This window comes from Saccostrea cucullata, unplaced genomic scaffold (assembly GCF_032062105.1).
Source record: "Saccostrea cucullata isolate Sc308-1 unplaced genomic scaffold, CSIRO_AGI_Scuc_v1 ctg1808, whole genome shotgun sequence".
Taxonomy (NCBI): Eukaryota; Metazoa; Mollusca; class Bivalvia; order Ostreida; family Ostreidae; genus Saccostrea; species Saccostrea cuccullata.
Window position 1 is genome coordinate 7,435 of NW_026938735.1, and position 10,496 is coordinate 17,930.

Below are 10,496 nucleotides of genomic sequence, written 5' to 3' on the forward strand. Positions count from 1 at the left end.
AAAGAATAAATACATAAGTACTAGTATAAACTTAAAGGCAATTTAGACTAGATATATACATGTTAAATCTGTAATTTATGAATAGTTCAAGTACACTTTTCAGATTTCAAATTATGAATTAACTAATAAAATCTTGACCTGAAAAACTGAGAAAATGAGCAAGGCATTTGATTCAGTTTTTTTTTAAAATTGTATATTTTCTACAGTACAATCATGTACATGTAATTAATATATGGAAGACTGCCAAACATACAGCCCCATCTATATCTAACACCAAAATTATGAGAGTCGATCCTCTTGGGCTTTACGCATAGATCTATGAAAGTGAAAGTTAGGCTTACTTTCTCAATATTTAAGTCAGTTAAACGATCCGTATGAAGTTTAAAATATCATACATGTCACACTTTTTTTGTCTGTTTTTTTTTTCAAACAACAGGTTGTTATGAGGCAAGTTTCACAGGTCAACACTTATAATATATAATGAAGGTCCTCTGAAAATGTACCATTTAGTCAAAAGCAAAAAAAAAAAAAACAAATTCAAGAGACTAAGAAAAACGTGTAAGTCAGGGGCCTATTCAAAGCAGCTTTTAAAGTCATCGACAAAAAATGTACAATATTTGATTACCGTCTTCATACAAAAAAAAAACACAAAGAAATTTTACAGAAAAGAGAACATGTTTTACGTGCGAAATCTGCACATTGGACTGTCTTTCGAATAAAATGCTTCTCATATATTAGTAAAATAAATTCTATCCCAGTCTACCCAACATTTTACACACATACACAGAAGTTCCATTGTGTGCAGAGGGGGGAGGAATGCTGGTCATTCTCTGTCACTTCATTAACATCAAATATTCGAACATCTGACCATCCTTACAAATTTACGAGGAGTTCACGTGTTCTGAAATAGGAAAGAGGAGTTGAGTAGGTTACTTTTGTGTTATAGTCTTCTTGTTAAATTTACATGGAGACCGGTCCTTCGGATGAGTCTGTATAAACCGCGGTCCCGTATCGCAGTTAGTGCTGGCACGAAAAAGATCCCTCACTGCTCAAAGGCCCTAAAAGCCGGTTATAGGACAATATTTGCAGCTCTCCACCGACAAGTGGTGGCGTCTCCTTATAAGTTAAAAATTCTCGAGATGGACGAATAACATCATACAAACAATCAATCTGTTTAACTTTAAACATTGAAGTTTCACAATTTAACTAGAACCTTTGTCTATACAAGATATTTCCGAAGTTATCTAGAGACCTTTTTTAAACAAGATATATCCGACTTTTGTGTTTGACATCTGTAGCGGACAATATATATAGGGAACTTATATTGCCTCGCTATTAAGCTAACTTTTCTAGTGATGCGGTAGAGTCCCTCTCTATTTCAGGCAAGTTAAGCAACGGCGAGCCTGTTCAACTATTGGATGGGTGACCGCTCAAAAACATGGAAAGCCATGGAAAGTAATTAGATATAGGCCTATCTAAATGACATGCAAAAATTTAGTTTTTCTGACAAACATGATTATGTATACTTTGTGATGTCAACATCACTCATTTAATCTTTCATTAAGCACTTTAAACTGAAATTCTGTATCATCGCAAACGTTGTTTAAGGATAATTATTTGAACACCAAATTAAAAACTGCATTTTTATACAACGATTCCCATCATTTTATTGTCTCCTAATGGAATCTCAATATATTGATAAAATAAACACTATTATTTCTTATTTTATTTTTTCCACATTTGCTTCTACAATGTCAAAGAGTTGTCTTGGTACAGGTCCACTGAAAATGATAACGCTTAAATATTTTCCCAGGAACATGCGTTTTAAAAACATGTCGGATCGTTTTTCAAATCATTCGACAAAAGTGTTATAATATGATAAATACTCCTAGCTCTCTGATTTCCCAAGATCTAGCATTGTGGAAAAAAATCAGGTTATGTTCACCTGCATGTGATCTTCCTGGTAAAAATTACGAGCATTTACTTCTTGCTATGTTAGACGAAAAGTAGATCGGGAAAATCCAAACTGATTAAAATATTTTGGAAATGTATTTTATTTGCACTCGATTTACACTCAGGTGAACAAATATTGTGATTACAATCATGCACATAAAAAACAAATCCGGGGGTTGCATTGGGGCCCCTCTTCGCATTTTTTCTGAATGTAAATTTTCACTGCTAACATCAGCATGCAATGATGCCCAGGGGGGGGGGGGGGGGTTAGAATAAACTTTAAATATATTCTATCCCAGTCTACCCAACATTTTACACACATGTGTGCAGAAGGGGGGATGCTGACAATTCTCTGTCTGTTCATTCAGTTCAAATATTCGACATCTGACCATTCTTAACAACTTACAAGGAGTCCACGTGTTCTGAAAGTGGGGGGAGGTGAGTAGGTTACTTTTGTGTCTTACTTAGTCTTTTAGTTAAATTTACATGGAGACCGGTCCGTCTCTCTTTTCAACACATTAAAAAAAGGAGAATGTCGGATATACGTGTAGGTCTATTTAATTAATGTGGCTTTGTTAGCTAAACTAGTGTCACTTTTCGTCCAAGAGGTTCTGGGTCTACAATAAATAAAAAAAAAAATTACCCCGGATTTAGATCTGGCATTGGGTGTGGTTTAATAATTCTGTCGTTTTGTTTTGATTGGTGTTAATTCCTGTGCAGTGTTCTTGACACATGTGATTAAGCCCAATCAATTTTCCCCAAGACTTCGGATAAAAAAAAAACATTTCAAACAACTCTTCCTTCCTTTTTAAAAATATTTTTACACTCAATATCATCATTTCATGTAAACGTAATTATTTTTGTCGTTGTTGAATAGGAAAGAGTCGTAAATCTGAATTTTAGACAACAGTCTCATGTTTTATTTAGTTTAACCGAAAACTTATATTGTACATGGAACAGAATACACGTAATTGTCGAAGTGTTGACAAATATTATGTATTTAATAAGACCACTATTAGGTCGGTTTAATGTATAATGCACATGTAGTTTGACAACAACCAGAGTCAGATATGTTATGAAATAGACAAGAGTCATGAAAGAAAATATGCAGAAAGCACAATGAAGAAAATTCTGTGACGTAAAACAAAGCATTCAGTTGGAACGCAGTCAGTGCGCGATATATTTTGATCGCAGTTTTCGTTGCAAAACAATGACGTCGCTTTTTCTATTGTGACGTAAAATTTTGTCAGATTGCATAAGGGGGGTTTTTGCTTGGAACGGCTCAAATACTATACAAATGGTTTGAACACAAGTTCTAACAACTTACTAGGTTCTCACCATACAACTGTCAATATATATACATAGGGAAAATAAGTGAAAAAGGAATATTGATGTACAAACATGTTTGTTAAATTGAAACATACATTTGTTACATATGATAAATATATAACTATATAGAGTGTAAGTGTTAGGCAGTAATAATTAATTAAATCTACCAGAATATCTTATAAATTTTTGAACTGACTGAAAAATATATTTATTGATTTCTACATTTTGTGACTCATCTCCCCGCAGAAGTAAGTGGCAATCAATAATGTTCAATTTAATATTTGGTTTCGTAAGACACAGTAAATCTCTGAATAGGTTTTCTCTAGCATATTGGTACTTATTGCAGACAAAGAAAAAATGATATGGGTCTTCTGGTGTACCACATGAACAGTAAGGTCTCTCGATAATGTTTCTTTTATAAAGATCATAATTTAAAATGCAATTGTGTCGTAGTTTAGTATGTATGATATTAAGTCGTCTATTACCATGGGAGAAATAAGAAGGGGGGTCTGCTGGGTTTTTATGTATGTTATTTTTAAAGCTGCTAAAAGACGTGCTGTTTCTAGTGGTGATACTCAGACTATTCCATTGGTTTATTGTATCAGGAACAAAAGATTTTTTAAATATTTCAAGTCTACATCTAGGAATCGTGTAGTCCTCTCTATTGTGTGTGTCGTACTTTGATTCGTTACGTCTTGTTGCAGGAAAATACCTTTTAAATAAACGGGTACTAAGTTGTGATGTACTTTATACATAGTATTTCGTTTTGCTACTTTTCGCCTATCTGCAAGAGGTTCCCATCCTGTTTCTAAATATAATGCATCTCTTGAAGCGATAATTGGTAACCCTGTAATAATTCTTGCAGCATAAAGCTGCACCTTTTCTAATCGTTCAACATCTTGTAAAGAACACCCATCCCAAACTATAGAACAATATTCAAGTAGTGGTCTAATAAAAGTTATGTACATTTTAGATAAAGTTTTTCTACCGATATTGTATTTCAGCTTTTTCAAAAGGCCTGTTTAACTATATTGTCTATATGATCAGACCAATTAAGATTTTGGCTCAAAAGTAATCCTAAATGCTTATGAGAGGTTATGTATTCTAGATTACATTGTTGAAATTGTAATTTTGGGAGATAATCATTGGATTTTAATGTAAAGAATAATGCTTTTGTTTTAGATGGGTTAAATTTCATAAGCCATTTGGAAGACCACTTATCCAGAATATCTAAATCATGATTTAAAGTATATTCAATAGTTGCAACATTATAAGAGGAACTTTGCAAAGAGTTATCATCTGCAAACAATCAACACAATGAAATCATGTTTTCTGATACATCATTCACATAAATCAAAAAAAGTAAAGGACCAAGAACAGATCCTTGTGGTACACCAGCGTTAATGTTTCTATTAGACGAAAAAATATCTTTGTACATAACTTTCTGTCTTCTATTACATAGGTAACTCTCTATCCAGGTAAGAATATTTCCACATAATCCATATGTTTTTAATTTAAAAAGTAAACCCTTATGCCAAACTCTGTCGAAAGCTTTAGACAGATCACAAAATACCATGCAACAAAATTTTCCTTCGTCGATATTCTTAATTATAGTGTGATAAGTTTCAAGTAGTCGGTAAACAGTTGAGTGACCTGGCAAAAAGCCTGCTTGAAATTTGTAGAATAAATTATTCTGATGAAAGTAATTGTACACATGTTTAAAAACAATTCGTTCCATAATTTTGCTAACACAGCTCAACAATGATACCGGTCTATAATTAGTAGCTACTGAAGGATCATCTTTTTTAAACAACGGTAATATATGAGCGACTTTCCATTGTAACTTTATTGTTATAACTTTCATTTTTATTTGTATATTTGTTATTTGTAACTTCCAGTTTGCATAATGACTGAACACATGAATATAACTACTAATTTATCTTGTTGTTAGAAATAAATTCAAAGACAAAATATCACTGTCTTCTTTTCTGTAACTACACGTAGCCTCCATTTTTCACACTACGTTTTTAGATTAAGTAAACGTGTGATAAAAAATTTAAAAAAAATAAGAGTTGCTATTAAGCCCCCCTTCCAGGCCTTCCAAAGATGATACATACGATTTTAACAAAAAGGAATGAATTTAGAAACAACATTGGGACAAAGTTCAAATAATTTTAATGTTAAGACTGGTTGCAGCAAAATTGCAGTAAAGATTATTAATAGAAAGATTATGAGAGGTTGAAAAATTATGCAGAAGAACTGAAAATGAGTGCCGAAAAGAAACGCTATAACGAAGATAGTAACATTCGATCAATGGACAAAAATTAACGTTCAGTTTATCTTTGTACATGTACTTTTTAAAAGTCTGTTTATATAATTGAATGAAATTTCAAGGGGAGGGGGAAGAAATATCAAAATAAATATGGATTTTATACTAATCAAAAATTCTAAGACCCATATACTCAGAGATTGTTGGTTTTAAATAACTGAGTATAACTAATAGAACTTTAGTGCAAAATTTGTTTGGTACTTTCGAATAGGACAGCAGTAATTGAAAAAAAAAAATAAAATGGCGGGTTAGAAGTTTTGATAAGTATAGTATGTCAAATTTTGTTATGTATATTATCATGTTAAAGAAGCTTCTGAATGATAGTGCAATGTTTGTATGGAAAGTGAACTACCCTGGAAAGGCCCAACATCTAGGGTGTCTGTTATACGACTTTGTCTTGTGACAGGCGGTAGATGGCTCTTTTTTTATTTCTTTTCTTGCGTAGGATTGAACTCCCCTTTAAAAATCCTGGATGTGCGTATGTAGTCTTTAGGCAGATATTAAGAATACCTATGGTGATATTTCACTCTGGGTAAAAGAAATCGAGAAATGTGTACAAATCAAGACACATCGCATTTCCACGATTCACAAATGGCTTTGTCGTCTTTTTGTTTTTTTGATTTGGAATTTTTGTTGCTTTTCTCATATGACTTTCATCAAAGAAACATTACACTATTTAATTAAATAATTGAATGTAATAACTACATGAATAAGTTGTTATATATTAAGTGAATGAAAAGTATGAGCACGTTTAATATATTAGTTTTTAAAAAACTTTTTTAAAACCATATCCTTCATCTCTAAACATTGTTTGGGTATACTCTCCCGACCTACTGGCTAAACTAACCTGACTCAAAGGGGTTTTAACCCTCAGGAAACAGTTGTTTTTATGCACTCCGGAAAATAGTAACAATCAGCATTGATGTTGAACTTTTCTGGGGGGAAAAAGTCAAGCCTGCCTACCGCCTCAAGTTTTTCATCCCAAGACGACCAGAGAGGACAGAAACTTTTTAAAACAGTCAGTTATTTCATAATCGAGGCGACTCTTTTTCTATTTGGCCAACTAATGGAAACAAATGCAATGTTTACCTCTTATACGATTTTCTTTAAAAAACATGCTATTGAAGTAATTATCTATTTAATCATCATATTATTTAAATGTACATTACATGTATCTATTTTTGTCATTTTATTTGTGTTGAAGAGGACAATCTAAGTTGGAATAACTTGTGTCCATCATGTTTCAATAAAATATGTTTAAATCAAATCATATAAATTAAACTTTGTAAATGTTCCTTGTTTTTTATCAACAGAATAAAATTGTTAGAAAATTTTCGGGTTTTCTAAATTGATATGAAAAAAGTTCTGGGGTTTCTTAATGTACTGTTTAATATTTTCATTTCCATAGTTTTTCTTTGTATTCTTCAGGACAGATGATACAAATAATTTTTTCTTTGGAGGAGACTAAATTTCATCTCACGGGCTTAGAAAAAAGGATAATTCTTTGATTTTTTCTCTCCTTAGTCTTGGAAAATAAAATAGACTTGAAAAATATTAGTTCATACTTCAATAAACTAACACATATGGACAAATCATACTCAGTAAATGTTTACAGATGAAAACACAAATTTCAGAATACCGGTATGTTAGCTTACTGCTAATTAACATGTGATAATAACTTAAAAAGAAATATATAGTTACCAAGCCAGGTTCGTTTTATGAGGAAAAGCAAAACGGTAAAAATCAGCCTATGTGATTGTACTGATTTTTTTTACCATTTTGCTTTTCTTCATAAAATTCACCTAGCTTGGTATATTTTTGTAAAGTTTATATTACACTTTTAGCACTAAGCTAACATATTCTGAAATTTGTTTTCATCTGTAAACCTTTACTGAGCATGATTTATCCATATTTGTTATTTTATTGAAGTTTTAAATAATATTCCAAATCTATTTCATCTTCCAAGGCTAAGAAGAAAAAAAATCAAAGAATTATCCTTTGTTCTAAGCCTGAGAGATCTATGAAATTAAGTCTCTTCCAAAGAAAAAAATGTTTGTATCATCTGTCCTCAAAAGATGGAAGTTTTCGTCCACGCTTTTATACAGTACATTTCATGGCATTCACTTTTTACTTTCTTTAAATGACTAAGAATGTAACTATATATAGTTGTAGTTGAAGAAAAAATGATTTTAAAGAGGAGTAAGAGGGTCCTGCATTGAATCATTTAATATCAATGATGCTTCCGAGCTATCAGTTGTATCAGTGGTCCTGTAAAAAAAAAATAGCTCCTCAAACTGCCTGTTGAATGAAACACAAGAACAACCTGAGCACTATGCCATGTTGTAAATGTATCTATTTTTGAATTTAAAAACCAAATACACTGCATAACAAAAGACAATCAATATTTTTCCCTTCTCGTCATAAATGATTGTTTAAAGTGTAGGCAATTTTTACAAGAGCTTTGATCATGAATTATATTTTAACTTATGTTGCTCGATAGAGTTACCTCAACCATCACTAATATCCATAACGTTAAATGTATAGAAGTTCATTCATCCAAAAAGTCCATTATTTTTATTGTTGTTTTACATTATCGTTCAGATAAATGTTTTCGAGGTGTATTAATGTGTAGAAAACTGCTTTAAAACCACCTAAATTTACATGTATTTGAAAAGTTCGTCAATATACAGTACTATTTTTCAATCCCTGTACTTTCAAAGTCGAGCACACTTTTATCGACTATAAAAACCATGAAAGTGTCCTTAATTACTCATGAGTAGCAAACTTAAAACAAAAAGTGATAACTTTTCAAACCATCCAGTGCTTTTCCCAATCATGACAAGGAGCACACGGCGGGTGTGACCGTCGGCAGGGGATGCTCACTCCTCCATGGCAACTGATCCCAACTCTGATGTCTTGGAGGTCCGTGTTTGCTCTGCTCCTAACTTTTATTGTTTTAATGACCTTACATGTATGTTGAAAACTGTTCGTTATATCTATATGTTTCATTAGGATGGATTATCAAAAAGGTTTTGGTATTATGCTGTAAAATTGATACTTTGTAGAAACTAGCAACTTAACTGTATGGCGTGATGACATCAAATTTTATGTGGTCAGTTTCTCAGAGTTACCGTGCTACAGGATATTCTAAAAGTGGTGTAAATCAGATGTAGATCCTCAAAAACTCTTAAGACTTTTAAAAAGAAGTTTCTAACATCAAAATGTACGACATTTATTCCTCCAAATCAACTGAAATTTATACTTTTTGAAGTTATAGAAAACTGATTTTGAAATAAAAAAAAGGAACTCGGGAATTTTCACAGGTTGATTGATCATCAACAATATTACTTGGCTACAATTACTTTGTGAGTCTACACACAAGTACTCTGAAGTTGATATAAAGAAAATTATATATATACACGTTAAATTTAAACATTTCGAGTTGATTTTAATCATTTTTAACCTTGATTGCCTGTTGTGTTTTGTCAAATAATATTGATATTAATATTGATATTAACTCAAGAAACCAAGAAATATCTCCTTTTAAGGACAGATGAAAGAAACAATTTTTTTCTTTGGAGGAGACTTAATTTTATCTGACAGGCTTAGAACAATGAAAATTCTTTGATTTTCTTCTCCTAAGTTTTGGAAAATAAAATAGACTTGAAAAATATTAGTTCATACTTCAATAAAGTAACACATATGGACAAATCATACTCAGTAAATATTTACAGATGAAAACACAAATTTCAGAATATGTTGGCTTGGCTAGTAAATTCTCACCATCTTTTATCATATAGAGAGAAATTTGAAAGAAATAAAAAAAAATAAAGAATGAATGAATGAATAAATAAAAAATAATGAATATTAAACATAAATCAATAAAATCCCTGAGCTTATACAAAATAAAGCTGGAAAAAACTTGTATTTTGGTCGAGTTAATCTTATCAAAAAAGTACATGAAAACTTTTTGCACATTCGCCTAGGCATTAAAAAATAAAGATATAAGGGAATATAAAATATTTAAATAAAATAAAAAAATGAAGTAAAACGACGATTAATGAAGAGTTTATGAAAATAGCACTCATTCTCTCCAGCAGGTATGACAAATCTAATACAAGCAATCAAAGAATACTGAAAATTGGAAATACAACAGTTTGTCATTATTTCTCAGATATGTTAACCAATATCCCTGAATTGGAATTAAAGGAAAATAAATTTCAAAATACCCCTTAAGCTTAAAAAAGAAATCAAATTCGCTTATAAAGAGCATTTCTATTCCATACTAGAGTGATTTTGTAAAATGTTTGTGTGCGTTATTTTTTCGCTTTTTAAAAAATTCTAATTATTTGGTAAAGAAAATGTATGTCTTTTACGGGCCTAGATTTGTCTTGAAAAATTAAATAGGTATGAGACGTAAACGTCGGATACGAGACGAAATTTCCCAAAACACTCACATTGTACTATATTTCTGATCATGGTCTCTTCAATCCTCAGCAAAAAGAAATTTGTAATTAAAGATCAGAAAAATGCAAGTTGTGTAGGCCGAGCAAGGAAATTACTTTTGATGTATTTAGTATGATAAAAAAAGCATAATTTACCGGTATTTTATTACAAAAATGATACTATTAGATTTTGTACTAAAAGATCTTGGTAATTTGGAACTCCACCTTACTACATGTATAATTTACAATATTAACAAGAATTCAGCAAACAATACGAGTTTTTACATTATGTATTATGTGTCAGACCTGTAAGAAATTGTTTAAGTGTTGTTAAAATCTTGGGTCTTGAAACAATCTTCATTGGTCAAACGCAAGTCTGTTTAATCTATGACTAAAATAATTTCTAAAAGATTCATTATCAATTCATTATCCTATAAGTG